This window comes from Bombus huntii, chromosome 15, assembly GCF_024542735.1.
Source record: "Bombus huntii isolate Logan2020A chromosome 15, iyBomHunt1.1, whole genome shotgun sequence".
Classification (NCBI taxonomy): domain Eukaryota; kingdom Metazoa; phylum Arthropoda; class Insecta; order Hymenoptera; family Apidae; genus Bombus; species Bombus huntii.
The window spans coordinates 7969946-7990580 of NC_066252.1; the positions used below are offsets into that span (position 1 = coordinate 7969946).

Below are 20635 nucleotides of genomic sequence, written 5' to 3' on the forward strand. Positions count from 1 at the left end.
ATTTTGCTGTGACAAAGCTAGCTAATTATCTAAAGCAATTGTTCGACGTACCAATAAATAAGCTATCTCGACCGTACTTCGATCCTTATCGGCAATAAATCTACCACGGTTAATCCGGTTGAAACTGCTGCCGCTTAAAATCCTCCTCGGTGGAACCTTCCAGAAAATTAATCAAGATCGTAGCGAATCTCCTTTCATTAATTAGAATATTACTTTACTTCATCGTGTACAAACGTACGTTAATACGTTATCTTATCGCTAATAATACGTTGATTGAAAACGGCAGGCTGTCATAAAATATTCCATTTCCTCGAGATCATAACGAGTATCCCGATATTAATTCGGGAAGATAAATAATTATTCGTTTCGTTTCGTTTGATCTGAGTGTAGGCAACGAAGATAGGAAAAGCTTCGCAATTCTACTTTCGCGATTAAATTCCGCACATAATACCGCAATTCCGGCACAACTCAATTCTATACGCAGTAAACACAGGCAAATTATAGCGCAATTCCAACTACTTTAAGTTCTAAGCACCGAGACCCTAACGTTGTTGGATTATGTGCCCGGCAATTCCAAAAAGATCCAATTCTTTATGTAGGAATTTCAACGCAAGCCAATTTCGCACGATAACTCCACCGTGGTCGGATCGCGTTTCTCGCATTTCCAACGCGGTCTAATTCTGCGCTCGACAATTCCACCACAGAGCAATTGCATGCCCCGCAATTCCAGTGCAAACCGATCCTATGTATCAAATACAAATACAGTGCAGTACGACTCTTTGTACAATAATTCTAACGCAACTCCATTCTATGTAACTCAATTCCAATCAACGACCAAAATCCGAATATACGAAATTTCCTATTGCGATTCCACGCAAATGGACGTAATATACGTAATACGTAAATTCAAGGTTGCGATATCTGAATTTTTCGCATAAACTTCGACACGGAAATATGCAAAAGGAAAAAGGAGAGTGCCCATATAATCGCAAATGAATGCATAGAAATGATCAGACTGACGTTAGGTTTGTGTAAACGAATTGTCAAGCGAACAGAAATGGAATCGACAGAATGGACAGAATCGACGAAGGATTGTCAACTTTCACTACGTCATCGATCGTTGCGTTGGCTAGCCACTAGTAGCTAGCCTGTCGAGCGAATTTCATCGTGGAAAGACATGGTTGACACGAATCTGGACGCATCGACACCTATCTCATGAACGGAACTGTACCCGGAGTGCGCGTTAACGGTACCACAAATGCTATCTATACTGCTACGCTCGCTTCGTTTACTCGCCACGTGTTCAATGCGTGTGTAGACCGGCTGTTAACATAGTTATCGCATTCGGTTATCGATAACGCTTCCTCGTTGTCGTCGTTGTTATTGTTCATACTGTAGCCTGTTGTTTGTTCTGTATAGATGATAGACAGGCGGTTGGTCAACGATATCGACAAAAATACACGCGTTCGATGTATTACAGGGAATTTGAACACGAGCGTAGAAAAGTTGGTGATCTAGGTGGAACATCTTGAAATTGTAAAAATCGAGGAAAGAGGCACTGAAAGTGCCAGAACAGAAATATGTGGGAACTGAGAAATTTGGAAATGGTAATTCCGAAACTGCGAGTTCTACAACTGGAAACTGTGAAATAGAGAATCTTTTAATTGGTAGCTTCGATGCTGAGAATCCTGCGATTTGCAATTCTGAAATTGAGACTTCCAAGTGGAAAGTCTTTGAACTCTGAACTCTGAAATTAGGATGTTTATAATCCGGTACTTTAAAATTGGAAAGTTTTGAACTTTGAGTTTAAACAATCTGAAACTAAGGACTGTAAAGTGAGGATGTTTGAGGATTAAGAATTCTAAAAACTCGAAAATCCTGCAAGTTGAAAACTCCAGATCTGGAACTCGAAAACCGAGATCCAAATAATTCTATAAGCGTCCCTCAATTTGGAATTTAAAAACCGAAAATTTTAGAACCAAGATTTTTCTACGATTAGCGGCGTTACAATTTGAAACTCTGAAATTAAATCATGTTCAGAATTCCAGGATTGCCGAAATTTCCAAGTCAGACAGCTGCTACCTTCGCAAGATCATAATCGCCAGTTTTACGATTTTTTGACCTGATTCATACGACATTGAACGAGTTACATCATCCAGGGAAACTGTTTTGCAATTCGACTCGATGCAATTTGACAACAGTACGGCCAGCTTTGTATCGCAAAGAAACAGGTCAATGAATGTAGAACAGATGGTAGCCTCAAGATTTCAACGGGTCTGCCACGTACGCCATTCATGTTTTACGTGACAATTAATCAAAAGCTTCATTTCTTGAATTTAATAAACAGAGATATTTTTCGTTTCAACCATACGTTTCTCACACCTCCATAAACATAAATTCGCGAGCGCAATTAACGAAACAGAGTTTCACCGAAGATTTATTTCATTCATTAAATATTAATAATATGCGAGCGATAATGAATTAGATTGAATATTTGTAAAATGGCGGAACCGAGAACTCTGAAACAGGAATTGTCGAATCGAGAACTCTACAATTGGGAACTTTGAAATCGAGAATTCTAAAATTAGTACCTTCGATGTTGAGAATTCGAAAGTCCGGAATCCCACTATCGAGAACTCTAGAACTCGGAACTCTAAAACTGAGAACTCTAGAATTTGGAAGTCAAAAATCGAGAGAACTCTGAAATTGAGAACTTCCAAGTAGAAAATTTGTTAACCTCGGCACTCTAACATTGCGATTACACAGTTTGGCACTCTAAAACGGCAAGGTTTTAATACTGAAAATTTGAAAATCAAGAACTCGCAACTTCATAATCGAGAACCCTGAAACTAGCAATTCTGTGTTCAACAAGCGCAAAACAGGGAACTCTGTAGTTGGGATCTTTGGAAACGAATACTCCTAAGTCGAGAGTTCCGTAGACAATGGGGAACTCCGAAACGGAGAATCGTAAAATTTGAAACTGTAGGATTCATCATCGAAGAATTCTACAACTTTCAAGCTTTAGACCTAATATAATATTATATCATTATGATACAAATATTACACAGATGATGTAATATCAAAGAATGCTGTAGCACTTTGAATATTTTATACGTTCTCGCGCGTCATATATGTTGGCTTTTGCGCTTTCAAATCTCCAATTTGTTAAGTATTTGTAGACTATCAGATTCACAGTATTTACGTAGTAAATCAAGCAATTATCGTCGAGAGATTTATTTCCAATTAAAAAGCGAGCAACGAAGAAGCAGGAGAACAGGAATTCATTCGCGACGATTGATTAAGGTTAATGGAAAAAAATGTCCGGCCGCTTTCTAATCCTAAAATACAACGGTCGGTTGAAAAACAGGAACGAGGAATGGATTATCAAGTGTGAAACGCACGGAACTTCTATTAACCCGACTGGGAAGAACAAGTTCGACACTGTTTCTTGCGTTTCTACGTTTCACAGTCAGTTTTCGCGTGACTAATTCCACATAAACGTTATACATAACTCGAGACCACCGTGAAAAGAAAAATACGTTTCTGCTATTCCTATCTCTTCAGAAAAAAAAAGAAAAGAGAAGCGAAAGAAAGAAAGAAAGAAAAATAAATTTCGTACGTGATACGACTATTGGAACGAGATTTCCTAACCTAACGGACCGCCATTTCCATTGATCGCGCAGCCAGCATTTTTATAACTGCATTAAAGTTAATTAGAAAGCGTGATTTTCATATCACGCGAGGATACGTTCTTGTCCACGAATTTTCATTTAAGTACGAGATTCTCTTACGAGGTTAGGTTGCTTCTTGTCGGATCGTAACGTATACATATTAGGTTAGGTACATATGATACTCCTTTTTTCGTAAAATAAAATTCTAACCTAGCGCAATTTCTCTGAAGCATCGTATAAGTTAAGCGAGGCAATTTTCACATGATTCACGCCACTTTCTTATCGATTAACTATATTCCTACTTATTAACTATATACTTTCATTTTTCCCAGATTCGTAAGATTTATTGGTTCTAGAATTCAGAGATCCTTGAAACACGTATGATGTTATAGTTTCTCTTCGAGTGATTTATACTGTAAAAAAAAAAAAAAAAGAAAAATAATAAAATGACTTATAATACATTCAATAATGATCTTATAAAGAGGGGATAAAGAATCCCTTAACCTCGTTCCCTAACTTTACCCCTACTTTAACTTTAACTTTAACCCTAACTTTCAGATACTACGTTCATATTTCTAGTAACTTCTAGGGTATAATTTTTCGCGGATATTTATGCAAGTTGGTATTTTCATGAAAGTAATTACCAGACGTAGTGAAACGATCGATTTGGAAATTTAATTTCGAATTCTACATTCGTTGTTATTTCGTTCGTCTAACTTTACGTGAATTCTTACATTAAGAAAGATTGAGAAATTGATTATATTCAGATAATAGATGAATTCATACAAAACAAAATTAAACGAACGTACAATGTTAAATTAAATTTTGAAAGCGGTCGTTTCACCAGGCCTCGTGAGTTTGATGTTAAAGACACGAAATCTGAGTAGGTTTCCATATAACGTTCGTTTTATGCATTTTTTCACCTTCAAATTTCCTATAAATTGTATAACATTATATCAATAATGAAAGATAAATAAATACGATATTAAATTCAAACTTGGAAGAGCCTAATATTTTTTTTCTTTTTTGTGAACCAGACAAATTCGAGAATTTGTATCTTTCTGGATCTGAATCTTTTACCGAACTCGAATATTTGTATTTTCCAGTGAAACGAATTCGATACGAAAATAGTTTATTTTCTGTCGTGTCGCGATGCAATTAAACGATGACCAAGCGAAATGTCAAACTGACGTTTGCGTAATAACGAAAAAGGCGGTGTGTTCCATTCGTGTCTGTCTGCGAAATCCTCGTGAAACGACACAGGTGAGCAAGAAGAGGCAAGAGAGGTGGAAGACAAAAGAATCATCCAGCTGTGAGACCTTCGAGCGTCGATTCTGATATGCAACTGAATCTCGTTGATCGATCGCGTTCATTTGCGTAAGCTTTATTAATATTTCAATGTAGTATCCGATATTTCCAATCGAGTCTACCCTCCAACTCTTTGTTCTAATACACAAGATATTTCTGACTATATTCTTAATCCAGATATGCTTATCATTCTTCTAGAAAAACAGTCGCAAGATAATCTGATTTTGAAGCTTTCGATAGCTTTATTTACGTTACGTAGAATTATATAATGAAAAATTAACATTCAAGCAAAAGATACAATTTAATATCGATAAATTAATAGTAATAAGATAATATGTAAATATGAGCAATCCATTCGATTTATGGCTCTAAAAATCTATCTGGTCGAACCAAAGGTTTCAACAATTTTGAAAACGACCGTAAAAGAATTCGGATATATTTGGTCGTGAGTCGATGTGATTGTATTTATAATTCGAGCATGCTGTATTCATCGCTGTATTTAGCATCTGACTGCAATCTGAATTTCTAACGATATTTGCCCAAGTTTTTAATTTGCTCGATCAATTATCGGGCTGCGAGGTGAAGCGGATTAGACGAGGCACATCAAGGCTACGACAGTTCTATGGTTTCAAGAACAAATGGAGGAGAAAAATAGCCAAATCGTAAGGTTTAAACGAGTTCTGTACATCGTGGAAAATTATGTGAAATTGCAATCGAAATCGATTAAAAGTGTTAGCAGAAATCACGATTAAAATCGACTAAAAGCGTCACCAAAAATCACAGTCTCGTACGTGGAAACTTACGGGACGCATCAGTAGCGTCGTAATTCTCTACGACATTCAATAAATCACGCGATATTTCAACTTCACTCGTCCTGCTCGCCAACGCGTGGTACTTTTACTTTGTACCTTGCAACATTTCCGAAAAAATTAATAAAAAAAAAAAAAAAAGAAAACATGGACCAAGTAGCCCAAAGATCGCCAAAGATTTGGAAAAGTCGCCAGACATTTCCACGCTTTCCTTCCAAGAAACTCTGGATATACCTGGTATCTTCAAACGATGCGTTTGCAAACACAAAGGCAGCATAAAACTGTGAAACACCACGGCGTACTAACGATACACTGCACTAAACTGTCGATAGTCGTGAGAAGAACGAAGGCGAAGAAGAGAAACGACGTTCGTCGCAGCGGTCGCCTTCTTCCACACAATTTCGCGTACGAGCTCGAGGCGCATTACGGCCAGCGGCTTGTTAAATAATTAGATTTAGCCGCGTCGGACAGTCTCTAAATTGATGTCACCGTCGTCGCCGACAGTCGAAACCTTATGACGCACGAATCGCGAATATAATGCGCATCATTATCGCGTAGTTATGGCCGTCAGAACCAATAAACGCGCGCTGCGCCCAATTTTCCTCCATCGACCATCGTATTATCGACTTCTTATCGTATAGCCGTTTATTTTCTGTTTCCACCTTCCTCCATGATCTTCGATATTTTGTCGTCGTTCGAGGTACTTTTTTTTATTCGAATGTAATCGATACGTACGACGATTCCAACATTCTCGCGAAGCTGAATTTCGTACGTCGGAATTTCCTAACAACTGAATTCTGCACGCGCGCAATTCCAACCTCGGGGCGTCGCAATTCCGATCTCGGGGCGTCGCAATTCCGATCCCGGAGCGTCGCAATTCCGATCCCGGAGCGTCGCAATTCCGATCCCGGAGCGTCGCAATTCCGATCCCGGAGCGTCGCAATTCCAATCCCGGAGCGTCGCAATTCCCGCGATTCCTGGCTCGGCGTGTCGCAATTCCCACTCGAACAATTTCTGAGCGGGGCAACTCCGATGCAACGACCGTTTCTATCTATGTTGCGCTATTTCGGCGCGGGTCGATTCTCAAAGAGACAATTCCGAGCAATTCCACGTGAGGTGATTTCAGCGCGTCGCGATTCCACCGTAGTCGAACTTGTTGTATTCACAGTTGCAACGCGATTCGATTCTACGCGCGACAATTCCAGCGCACCTCGGTTCTACGTGCAGCGATTCTAACGCGGCACAATTTTATTCGCCGCGTTTCCAGCGAATTCCAATCCGTCATGTGTCGCAATTCCAAGAAATACAGCTCCTATAATTGATTTTTTTGTCGTCTTATTTGGTAGTTCTGAGCAATTAACCAAATTCTCGCAACTTTAAGAAATCTAGTTATTATTTAGTTGCAAACTAAACTGGTTTTTGGGTCTGCGAATTTTGCTCCATCGCAAAATTGATTTTGCCTTTTTATCTTTTTCTTCTCTTCCCCAAGAGAGCTCCGGGTATTAATTGGTAATCGATTTATCCGTCGTTGCTGCGGAAGATTCGATTAAAGGCGGGAGACTGGCGAAGTTCACGAGGAAGCGACGTCGGTTCGAGGACCGATAACTCGACCAACTTCGAACTGTTTAAAACTTGCTACTTAATCTTTCCACTCTCTCTCTCTTATTGAGAAGACCGACTTTGGTAGAAGCAGAATATCACCCGACTTTGGCCTAAGCTTTTATCTCCGAAGAATCTTGTCGAATAAAAAACACACTCTTCCGTTTCACGTTCTTTTCGACCAACTTCAACTTTGACTCGTACTTTCTTCCGTATTTCACCTCGTACTTCGGTTGATACTTATATCCTTGTTATTTATCGTTATCGCTTGTATATCTCAGCTGTCAACGTTTATATTGCATCAAGTGTCCACTGCAAAGTTCACAACCTGCGTCAACGATCGCTTTCTCGAGATCGGCAGCGCGCAACGGACGATCGCCAAAAACCACGCGACGATTTCACTGAAAAAATGTTCCGCACCCGACCAGCCGTATTTGTTCGCACGAACCGAGCAAATTCTTCGTCAGATACATTACGTTATTATGTAAAGACGAACGAACGGACGATGCAACCGATCCAAATGTCGTATCCGAGAACCAAATCGTCTCTACTTCTCGCGATTTATTCTCATTTCGATTCGCATCGTGACACAAGGTTCGCGACACACCGATCTCCGATATAGCTGTGGTCGAGTTTTTCCAGCGATACTCGGGCAACGGATCGCGATTTTCGTAACGCGATCCAGAAGAAACAGAGTCGACGTGAAAGTCTGTCGGCGTACACACCACGTCCTTCCCTTCTCACCTTCTCCTTCCCTCGCTCCTTCCTTTTCTCTCCGTCCGTTTGACTTTCCACGGGCGTAACGCGAGAGCAAAACGCTCGATAGACGCCGCTATACTTTGAACTTCGACCGATCGTGCTTTCGCTGCATCTTCGATTTCACCGACTGGCCGCCATAGTTGCCCCTTTCCCGATCTTACAACGTTTTATCGCAACTCCACTCCGCTCGTTTTCCGTTCGATTCGACGCTCGGCACCTCCGCGCGAACTTGCGACAACCGACCGTTTCGCCTTGAGATTGTCGGTTCTTTTGGCTGGGATTTTAGCGCGGCATTTCGGTCACGATGCGATTTCCTTGACTCGAGCCTTAAGCCGAGCTCGAGTCGCGCATTCGAGAGGCTGCTTCAGTTTGAGGTCGAGCGCAAGGTTGCTGGCAATTCTCTGGATTTTGCTGCGTCGTCGAGATTGATACGTTGGAACACACTTGACACCGTAATTTCGTGGCACGGAAGAATCAACGAAATGGAATTGTTTGGAAGATGGGTCGGTTGGAACGATGACAGTTGCTTTGTAATTCAACACCTGTTTACTTCAACGGCAGGCAATTCCTTCTAGATGGAATTGTGGCGCCGCGATTCCAACGAGAGTAATTGCCGTGTCACTCGATTTGCCCGCGATGCAATTGCAACGAGCATTCCGATACAATTGCAGCACCTTTCCAAGGCAATCGCAAAGTCGACAGATTCCATGCGCGGCAATCCCCGTTACACTAACTTCTCGAACGTTTCAACTCTCACTAATCAATATTCCTGTTTTCACAACTCGAAGCACCGTTGTTCCGAGTAAAAATCCTCCTTATCAATCCACCCGGTTAAACCACTTATCCTACATCTAGAGCCGTATAATTAAAAGATATCGTGAACTAGTTACACGCACGCGTGGCCGTATTTCGACCGTGTGACAGATATTCGCGCGGCAAAACCCGATTCAAGATCCGCGCGCCGTAAACTCGCCGACGCCCGCGGCGGAATCGCGATGTTTATTTTAAAGTTGCGGGGCCTGGCGCCATCGAGAGCGCACGGAGCAACGACGAGGCACACGCTGTCGCGGCTGTTCGCGGTTTCAGGTTGACTGGTTGGTTCGCTCGCTCACTCGCCGCGACTCGCTCGGATGTTCGCCGCGAAACCGTCGAACGGCTGCACACCCCACCTCGATGGACACGACGCCGCGACGTGACGCGAGTCTCACCGTGCCCCGCTGCTCTACCCGGCTCTAGTCGTGCACCTCTGTCATTTTTTCTTCTTCCTTTTACCGGGCACACATGCGTGCAATGCACGAATCTATGACTAATCGCCGCTATTGGGAGCGTTCGATGTCCACACGAGACGAGAATCCAAGTCGCGGAAGAAGCGTCGATCATCTCGCGAACCGAGTCCGCTACGTTCGAGTCCCGGGCAACGCGATCGCTTCACACGTATTTATAGTTGGATTCTAAACATCGTGATTTCCGCATCTGGCAATTCTGTTTGTCGGAATTTCAACGACTCTTAATCTCGGTATGCTGCGATTTCAAGACGACATTCGCCATACTACTTTCCGATACTGTCGCATCTAGCAATTCCAAGGAATCCTACTTTCTTCGTTGCGATTTCGATAAACGTTATAATCTCAATCCGCTATAATCGATCTCATTGTTCTCCGTTTCGATGCGTCGCAATTCCTGCACATCCAAATCGAGTTGTAATTTCATACATAGGAATTCGGAGTACCGCGATTCCGGTATCTCCAATTCGACGCATAGCAATTCCAATATCGCACCCAACGCTCTTCTCCATCACGGATGCTATTCCAAGACGGCGCGATTCCAAAATTTGCCGACTCGTGATTCTAATGATTTTACATCCGGCGTCCGACGATCCCGCAATTCCATCGTTCGAAAATCCAGCGCGTCTCAGTTTCTCGGATTTTATCGCTGATCGATACAAATTTATTTATTTCTTTGTTCATCAACGTCAGACGGGATCTTATCTCTGCCTTGCAAACGTACAGATAGAAGTTGCGCGACGAATAACACGAGTAAGATAGACAGAAGCAAATAATATATCGTAATATAAATGATCGTAATTGCAACCGTTTCGCGAAATTCTCAATTCCCACGCAACACGTAGTGGAATTCACAGTATCGCGTAGTTTCGCTGTGACGCAGCTCCCGTAAAACCATCGAAAGACCTACGCGTCCCGATTGCATCGTAATCGAATTGCGCTCGGTCGCAGTTGCTCGGTGCGTGCGCCAAGTTCATCAAAGCGGCCAACTAATCGAATAACTCATTTCATTATAATAACGGTACCGCCTTGTACACCGAGACGAGATTCCGGTAAATTCGTAGCCGGTGCTTACCGGCGTGGAAATGATCGATGTACCCTCGGCTCCTCTTGCGAAACGCTCTTTTCCACGCACGATTGTCGGTAACAGCCGTTGAATCGAGATCGAACGAGATGTCCACGCGGTGAATTCGAGCGTGAAGCAGCTTTAACAATGAGTGAAAGTTCCGACCGGCGAAAGCAAATGGGAAACAAGCGACGTGTCGCCGTATACCTGTCCGCGCATGGAAATGCCAAACGTTTTGCTCTTATCCGCGATCGCATTTTCCCCGTATCACGCGCCAACTTCCGTTTAGTGCCTCTGTGACAGCCACGTCACAGTCATTCTCCAGCCACGAAATACCAAGTCTCTTGGTATTTTTTTCCTTACAATCTGTCTATTTGTTTCGTAGCGACCGAAGCATTTTATACGCGCGATCACGATAACGTCGATGGATGTAGAAGGAATTATTCGCTGTTTTAGTGGCCATGAGATACGCAACGATTTGGAAAGCTTGCTAGGAAATTGATGAAAATCGACTGCAGGAAATTGCTATTTATATTTTGAATTAGATTCGAGATAGATTTTATTAAGATTTCTAGAACACGTCTCGGATACGAGTTCCGATACGAACAACGACAGAGATGTATTTGATAGAAATAGGAAATGTTTTCAAAGTACACGCGTACGATGTGTGGGTAACAAATAGTTTGGACGTTTCCTAGAATGGCAAGCTTTAGGTGAATATATATAGATCATGAAACGTTCGTCAAAATGAACCACTGTAATTTTACAAAATCAAAATTATTTCCATAAAACATTTCTCATAGCTTCGTGTACAGTACGTAAGGAACGATAATTTGCAGGTGTCCAAGGTTGACAAGCTTCAGGTAAACGCATGTAGATGGTAAAAATTCATCAAAAAGAAAAAAAAGCCATTGTAATTTTATCAAATTTCCACAAGATATTTCCGATAGCTTCGTGTACGATACACGAAGAACCCTAATTTGCAGGTTTCCAAGCGTGACGAGTTTTAGCTGAACACGCGTAGATGACAAAAAGCTTGGTGAAAATAAATCGCTGTAATTCTACGAAAATTCTATAGAATATTTCTCGCAGGTCTAATGTCAGCAACGATTGAAATACATTTAATACAATGTGAGAAATGTTTTCAATGTACGTAGAATACATAAGGAACGATAGTTCGTAGCACCTAGAAGGTTCCTCGAGGTTGACAAGTTTTCGCTAAACATATGTAGACCACGTACTGTTAAGGCGAGTTTCCATCAGCGTTGCAGAATGTGCCCAAAGGCCGATTCGTTACAAAGTTTACTCGTGTCGGATCGCGAGTGGAAAATCAAGCATGTCGGCGGCCGTCTCCGCGTGTCTTTACGTAACTAGTTCTGATTAGCTCGTACCAGGCGGAGACGGTCCGCCGTAGCAAAAGAAATGCCAACGAGCGTTTTGCGAACTGCACGAGAGGCTGGCAAGATCGAGGGTCACGCGTGTGAATTACTACGAGGATGCATTATCGTAACTCGCATAATACTGTCGATCGCGAAATTTTTCCTACATTCCATGGAAACACTGATTTTTCGTTTTTTTTTCTTTTCTTCTTAATTTTTCGTACATTCCATGGAAACACTAATTTTTCGTTTCTTTTTTTTTCTTCTTAATTTTTCCTACATTCCATGGAAACACTAATTTTTCGTTTCTTTTTTCATTTCTTTCTCTTTTTTTCTTCTTAATTTTCTGTATTTCAGAATTGTTCGGAGTTGTTCTCATTTGTAAGACGATTGTTTTTTATTTTGTCTCGTCTCGCACATTTCGCAGGTAAATTTTTATTCTTTCGGAAAAAGGTAATCTTTCGTTAATTTTTATTTTCTCGATTTGTTATGGCCGCTTTCTCACATGAAACGACTATTTCTAGCTTCGTTTTTATTTCGTACATTTCGCAGCTGAATTTCCTTGCTTTTGCGAGCAGGCTGTTTTTTATTTATTTTTATTTCTTTTATTTAATACGTCTCGCAGCTGGATTTGTTTCTTTATTTCTGTTATACGTTTTTGCTAATTTTCATGTGTTGACGACTTTTTCTATATTGTTGTTTTTTTTTTCTTTTTACGAGACCGAGGATTCTCGTTGAAATTGGTATTTTTATGATTCTTATAATTAAACAAATTTAACTACAGGTTTTTTTCTTCTATCTACTGTACTTTGTACCGTACTTTGAATATTTTATGTATTTTTGCCACTTTACATTCCCCATAAACGTAGAAAAGTTCGCAGGCTATTATTACCTGTTTTCTATTTTTTTTTTTTTTTTGATTACCATCAAAGTCCTTTGTGGATCTTGGCAGACCATCTTCGCTTTCTTCTAGAATATGTACCACACATGTTGCACATTGACGCTTCTTTTTTGTACGAAAGCCTCGTGCGCTCTGCTTTAGATCGTATACAATACAACCTAATGACAAAATCAGCAATCACTCAGTTGCCTAATACCAACGGTCAAAATTCTACCAAATGTCCAAACTGGACAAATTGTGAAAGTAAACAACTAAATAAAAAAAAAAAAAACCTAGTTGCCAACCCAATATTACCGTGTTATACACTTTGCTGCGGGCTATTTTTATTCAAATAAAATGATAAAAAATGTCTAGCGTTAAAGAATCAACGTGTTATATTATGTAAATTCCTGCACGATGGCCAAGACTCGTTTTATTACTTCTTTATGCTGTAACGAGCTATAAATACGTAAACGGTAAGTCGTAAATGCGATTCATTATCTTACAGAAAGTTTCCTTTCTATATTTCCTTCTGTAACATAGATTTAACCCGTTAACTGTTACAAATATAACGACATCTTTATCTATGAATTTCCCATGTTACAATGCGTTTCTCCGTTTCTGTTGAAAATAAATTACATCTACGTTCGGAGCAATTAAAATAATTACAATTGTCCAGAACGATTTGTAATCGTTATACTTATACGTAGTCGAGTCCACAAGTAAACATTGTGATTTATTACAATGTAGGAAATAAAAGAAAAAGGAAATATGTGTTGTTTTAAGACGCAATGTACAATGTGTTTTATTCAAATTAATATGTACGACGTCGTTCCTAGAACGCGTACAAAGAGTTTTCTGTGCAATTGTAGAATAACAAGGACACGTTATAATGCCAAGGTCTAAAGTTTCGAGTATACGAGTACGTACTTATTTTCCATGGATCCTAATTTTGAGTTACTTCAGAAGCACGAAAGTTTCAAAGCAAAACGTTTCCAAGGACTTTCGTTTGAATTTACAGAGTCTTTATTAAGCTCGAGTTATGAAGCTTGGAAGCAGCGCAAGCAAATATTTTACTAGGAATTTATTTTCATTCACTTTGCTACGCAACGTCTAAATACATAATAATTTCACGAAATTACATATATCTTTCTTATCCTTCGTTATTATAGTCGGTTATTATCGACGAATAAAATAAGATTGACGTCCAGATGGAAATTATTGTCTCGCGTGTATTGAACAAGCATTTTCATGAATATTGTTCAATATTTTAATATTATCAATATTCTAATAGGAATTTCCTCTGGCTCAAATTTTTACTTGCGTCTCAAACAATAGTTTTCTCGAATTTCTTTTAATCTTGTCCCGCGTTGATTATTCTTGAGGAATTTTATAATTTCGAATATCTTGATGGGAATTTTTTAAACTTGCGTCTCAAACAATAATTTTCACGAATTTCTTTTAATTTTATCCCTCGTTAACTATACTTGATGAATTTTGTAATTACGAATATCTTAATGGAAACTTCTTCTTGCTCAAATTTTTAAACTTGCGTCTCAAACAACAATTTTCACGAATTTTTTTTAATCTTGTTCCTCGTTAATTATACTTGATGAATTTTATAATTTCGAATATCTTGATGGGAATTCTTCTTGCTCAATTTTTTAAACTTGCGTCTCAAACAATAATTTTCACGAATTTCTTTTAATTTTATCCCTCGTTAATTATACTTGATGAATATTGTAATTACGAATATCTTAATGGGAACTTCTTCTTGCTCAATTTTTTAAACTTGCGTCTCAAACAATAATTTTCATGAATTTCCTTTAATCTTATCCCTCGTTGATTATTCTTGAGGAATTTTATAATTTCGAATATCTTGATGGGAATTTTTTAAACTTGCGTCTCAAACAACAATTTTCACGAATTTCTTTTAATTTTATCCCTCGTTAATTATACTTGATGAATATTGTAATTACGAATATCTTAATGGGAACTTCTTCTTGCTCAATTTTTTAAACTTGCGTCTCAAACAACAATTTTCACGAATTTTTTTTAATCTTGTTCCTCGTTAACTATACTTGATGAATTTTGTAATTACGAATATCTTAATGGAAACTTCTTCTTGCTCAAATTTTTAAACTTGCGTCTCAAACAATAATTTTCACGAATTTTTTTAAATCTTGTTCCTCGTTGATTATTCTTGGGGAATTTTATAATTTCGAATATCTTGATGGGAATTTCCTCTTGCTCAAATTTTTACTTGCGAGTCAAACTACAATGTCACGAATTTCTTCCTTTCCTTATGAACTTTGTGCCTTACCGATCATTATCGATAAGTAGAACAAGAGCGACTGCTCATTCTAAATTGTTGGAAATTATCTTTTTATTGCGTCGTTATAGGTAATTATACAAATTGAAGGCAGTGACAATTTAAAAAAAAAAAAGAAAAAAAAGAAAAAAGTCACACATGATAAAATCAATCCGTGTCGCAGACCTCAACACAGTCGACTTTCGCCTCGGATTAGAATGTCTGGAATAGCGAGAGAGCTTGGCCTTTGCTCGCCGACCATTTGCATTCGTGGAGGTTAATGGATCGCGGCAGAAAAAGGAACTCGATTCTATCCTTTCGATCCGCACACGAGAACGGCTATAAAACATCGGCAAAAGACACTCTCTATTTATCATTCGATGCTTAACGCGACATTTTACTTTCTTCCTTTTCCCTTTTTCTAAATAAAACACCAAATTTTTACTTTTTCATCCATCCTCTGACAACTTTCTTCTTTCTATCATTTTTCTACCATGATATATTTATACGTTAAATAAAATTGTAAATAAATAAATAGTACAATTAAAAATAACGAAGTAAAATATGTATTTCGAAAATATTTTTTTTCCTCTACTCTTTTTTATTCGTTTAACCGGTTAGCCAATGCGACCTCTTTGAGAAGACGAAGAAGCTGTTACGCGCAGGATGTGTGGCAAAGAGTAGACGATGACGAGTATACTCGTCAAACGTAGCTAACTGTTTTTAAATATACATTTGTTTAAAAACGATAACAATCTACTACGAAATTTATGCTATTTCCTTTTTATAATTATCCTCCCTTGTATTTTTATCATTTTCGTTACTACCACAGACCCGATCAAACCACCGGTTTCCAAATTTCATTTCAAATTCGTTGCCTTTTCTTTCTCGTTCGTCGAACTTTACGTGAATTCTTCCATTAGATTGGCAACTAAGTGATTGCGGATTTTGCCAATACTACCTAATGACAAAGTCCGCAATCACTTAGTTGCCAAGCCAATATCATCCGATCGATGGAATTCTCAATTTTTGCTAATATAAGAATTCCATAAGAATTAATGTAAAAACTACGTAAAGTTAGACGAAGGAAAGAAAGAACGACGAATGTTGAATTTTCAATCGAACGTTGAAACAATTTGCTAAGATCGGTGTTAAGTACGTTCTAATTTACAAATAACATTTTTCTAATCGATCACACGACTATATAACGATTCGAGTTGATGGATTTTCTTACGTCTACGTTGTATACGATCAATGACGATGAGTTGAAAGTAGAGCGATCTCGATCCAACTGGTGGCGCCGCCTCAAAATCAAACACAGTGTCTCTGTAGCAATTTCAGCGAATAAAACAGCCTCTCCTTAATTGATCTCATTGAGCGTGTTCAAGAAACCGAGTTAATTTAATTTCTCGGCCGTATTAGGCCCGCGATACTTCGTTGCGTTTCGACGTTGGAAAAATCTCGCAGTTGAATATTCCCTTAATAAATCCACTTAGGCGATCTTTCCACGAAATCTCAAAATTTCAACTAAGCAAAGGAGAAATTAATATGCCGCTGTAGCAGACTTCCAGCTTTTAAGAATTTTTATGATAAAAATTTTCAACTTTTTTTTTTTTTTTTTTTTTTTGTTTCAAACATTTTACACGCCGAGTACTTTACACGTTTTAACGTGCGTGTCGCTTGTTGCTATTTTTGACGGTTTCGCGAAGTACACGCGTTGGATAGATACGATTGACGCTGTCGCATAATTCTTCGAGTTGTTGGAATTTTTCAATTGCGTTGAGTTTTGTAAAAAACGAACGAGGAAAATTCTGTTCAATGTGGGTAACACACGTTAAAAATTATATTTCGAAAGAACGAGATTGTCAAGGTACGTGAATCAATTTTATTTTCTATGTATAATGTTTAATTTTCTGTACGTGATAAAGTATATATGGATCGTAATATCATCTTTTTATTTGTCCACATCGTTCGTTATTCTGACTTTCCATACATCTTTTCCTTATCTCCTACGTTTACCTCTCACAGTCTTTGTTCGCCTTCCTTTATCTACGCTTTCATTCACACACTATATACTCTACAGTCTATGGTCTATAGACTATTCTAATTTCAAGTATATATTATAATAATAATTGCCAGGAATGTTTGTTATCCTGAAAAATCATTAATCTTCCAAGAGTGTTGTATGTTAAAAACGATCGTTTTTTCATAAATTTTTGTATCTAAAAAATTATTATTCTTCGACACTGTTCGTATAGTGGAAATGATTACTCTTTCAATACTCTTGTGTGCTAGAAATGATTATTTTTCAAAAATTGCTGCATCCTAGAAACGAGTGCTATCTTGAAACTCCTCGTATCCCAAAGTAATGAAATAATTCAAATTATTGCAAAATTCATCATTACTTTGAATCTTCAACCTTATTATATTCCCAACACTACTTTAGAAATCAACAATTTCTTACGTCAAAAATGATTATTTTTCAAAAATTGCTGCATCCTAGAAACGAATGCTATCTGGAAAATCCTCGTATCCCAAAGTAATGAAATAATTCAAATTATTGCAAAATTCATCATTACTTTGAATCTTCAACCTTATTATATTCCCAACACTACTTTAGAAATCAACAATTTCTTACGTCAAAAATGATTATTTTTCAAAAATTGCTGCATCCTAGAAACGAGTGCTATCTTGAAAATCCTCGTATCCCAAAGTAATGAAATAATTTAAATTATTGCAAAATTCACCATTACATTGAATCTTCAACGTTAGTATATTCCCAACACTACTTTAGAAATCAACAATTTCTTACGTCAAAAATGATTATTTTTCAAAAATTGCTGCATCCTAGAAACGAGTGCTATCTGGAAAATCCTCGTATCTCAAAGTAATGAAATAATTCAAATTATTGCAAAATTCATCATTACTTTGAATCTTCAACCTTATTATATTCCCAACACTACTTTAGAAATCAACAATTTCTTACGTCAAAAATGATTATTTTTCAAAAATTGCTGTATCTTAAAAAATGTCACTTTCGTTTCCAGAAAAAGGCTCTTTTTCCACACGGAGAAGACAGAAACGAGGAAGTTGGTTCGTTCGGGTGTAATGAAATCGAGGTCGTGATACACGAGCTGTGAAACGAGCTTCAAGGCGCATTCGCAACGACCGTGTCGTCGTCTGTTCGGCCGTGATAATTGAGAAACTGTTGGTATGGAGGGGTATACGAGGGTGTAGCCACTCGTCGAATGAATGCAATATCGCAGACACGCGAGAAGAGGCTGAAGGTATCGAGGGGGATAAATCGAACACGGTTTCAGACGATTCCTCGCGACGCGCTTCTGAGAACGTCGGTCTCGTTCAAAAAAAAAGAAAAAAGAAAAAAGAAAAAAAAAAGAAAGATGAGAAAAGAAACGAATGAACCGATGAATGAAATCCCCCACGGAGATATTCACGCCAACTTCTTTCCGCAATTAACGCCCCACTGAACGATAGACGCCAGTCTCGTTTCAACAATGCCGATCGAATCACGCGAGATCGATTGTAATTTGTTTGAGCGATTGGATTTTTTCCATGTGCCGTTTGAAATTACTTTATAGCAATATATTTGCAGTTGCAGGTGTTTATTCAATCGTACGAGTAATTAAAGCAGATTCAAATTAATTTTGGCAACGAATGGATCGGTAGAATGGTGCGTAGAATTGCTAACTTTAAATACGCGTGTGGCTCAAAATTGTCTGGACGCAAAATATTTGACATTTCGAATGTTTTCTCAGATTGATCGACAAAGTGTTTGAAATTTGAGAAATCATTCGAGAAGTTTCTCAATAGCGAGAAGGCCGAGCAAGGTGCTGAGAATCGGCTCAAATTAATTTTCAGCCTCCGTGCTTTTTCCTTTCTTAGAAAAACATTTGCGAAACATGATCTAAACCGAGGGCGTAAACTAAGGCGACCAAGCAACGAGGACAAAAGAGTCGCAATCTCCAGCGTACAAATGAAACGTTTCGCAGTTATCGTAGCACGGTAGCTGCAACAGTGGAGAGACGTTGGCTAATTTTCGAGGTTGCACGAACAACACACGAAGAAGATTCGACGAAATGTTGCGTTGAACGGGGCCAATGAAGTTTAGAACGTCGATATTCTTTCCTTTTTTTGGCGTACGCGTGCGTGCTGGGAGAAGAATCTATCGCTAACGAGCAAGTGGCACGCTCGCGTCTCAGTCTCAAGCCTCGTGTTTGTTGCGACGTCACGTGCCCGCGGTGAAAGTTACACAAACGTAGAAATCTTTAATGACAATAATGGTACGCAATTTCCGGGCTTCCTACGATCGCCTGTGTTTTCCCAATGAAACTCTCGCCGGCGAAACGCCCATCACGATTAATAAATCCTCGGTTTCTCAGCGATACAGCGCCATCGACTCTGCCTTTCACCGATTCGCCATTCGTCCACGACGTACTAACGCGCGAAAGTATCTCGGATACTTTTATCTAGCTACTTATTTTCGGCAAGATGTGTCGCGATTATAGAACTACGAATAAAGGGGAATTCCGATGATTTTATTGCGTACGACAGGGTGTCGTTTTCAAAGAGCAGTAGACGGTGGTATTGGGTTGGCAACTAAGCGATTGCGGATTTTGTCATTAGGTGGTAATGGCAAAATCCGCAATCGCTTAGTTGCCAACCCAATATAATGAGACTGGTGTTCGCGATTGTCACACTTTTTGGGATCATCTCGTTGCTTGGCACGTTTTTCATCCTTAGATTCCTTCAATTACTGAATTAGAACCGGATCAGCAAACGAGAACGTAGATACATGGAAATCACGAGGTATTTGTTGCTAGAGTATTTTAATAATATTAATAATTAGATATTAATAAACGTAGAAATGTATTTAGCAGAAGATTAGTTTAAGATTAGGTTCAGTCTTATTTTTCGTCTGCAATTATCAACTAAAACGCGATAAACCATTTGCCGTAGAACGAATCGTGAACGCTGAAATAAATTTGATCAAAATTAATAGCAGAATAACTTTAGAATAACGCACACGAAAGCATCAATTATCCCGAAGAAGATCCTAAAAGTACAACTTCGCCTTTTGATTCAAATTTCTCGCTATCTCGGGCTTCCTACTGATTTTTTCACCAACAAAAGTTTAATTAAAAGTTGTCAAACGAAAGAGAAACGAAATAGTCTGAAACCATAGATATGGATGTATTGAAAGAAGAGTACTAAATATTGCCGAATTTTATTCAAATTTTCCAATAGCTGGAGCATCGTTCCACGAAGAGGTTTTCCGAGCAACGACCAGATATTCCGTAAAGTTGGCGCGAAGTCAACTTTCGACAATTTTAGCCGTCGCTCCAGCCACGGTTCTCTTCCCTTATTCTCTTTTCATATGAAAATAGAGAGCCAGCCACGCCGCTGGTCAACAATGATCGTTCGATCGTGAATCCGATTCGCATCATGCGAACGATACTAATCGCCGTCTGGCAATTCTCGACTTTCTTTATCCGACAATCTCCTCAGCCGATAAATATGATCGACTCTCGTGTGTGTAAATCCGCGAAAAG

The 20635-nt window shown here is 38.9% G+C and overlaps 1 protein-coding gene and 1 long non-coding RNA gene across 10 annotated transcripts in view; one reads left to right on the forward strand and one right to left on the reverse strand.

The window, feature by feature from the left end:
• LOC126873776 (IQ motif and SEC7 domain-containing protein 2-like) overlaps nucleotides 1-20635 on the reverse strand; it is a 144348-nt gene that overhangs the window by 51178 nt on the left and 72535 nt on the right. The window contains exon 1 of one of the 9 annotated variants that reach the window (XM_050634987.1): nucleotides 6023-6617. The exons of the other annotated variants lie outside the window; for them this stretch is intronic. The gene's annotated coding sequence lies outside the window, so the exon portion shown is untranslated. Of the gene's footprint in view, nucleotides 1-6022; nucleotides 6618-20635 lie in introns of those variants that run through there. 9 annotated transcript variants of the gene reach the window in all.
• LOC126873798 (uncharacterized) lies at nucleotides 15481-18479 on the forward strand. The gene is made up of 2 exons (XR_007692548.1): nucleotides 15481-16935; nucleotides 18113-18479. It is a non-coding gene; the product is annotated as an uncharacterized LOC126873798 (long non-coding RNA).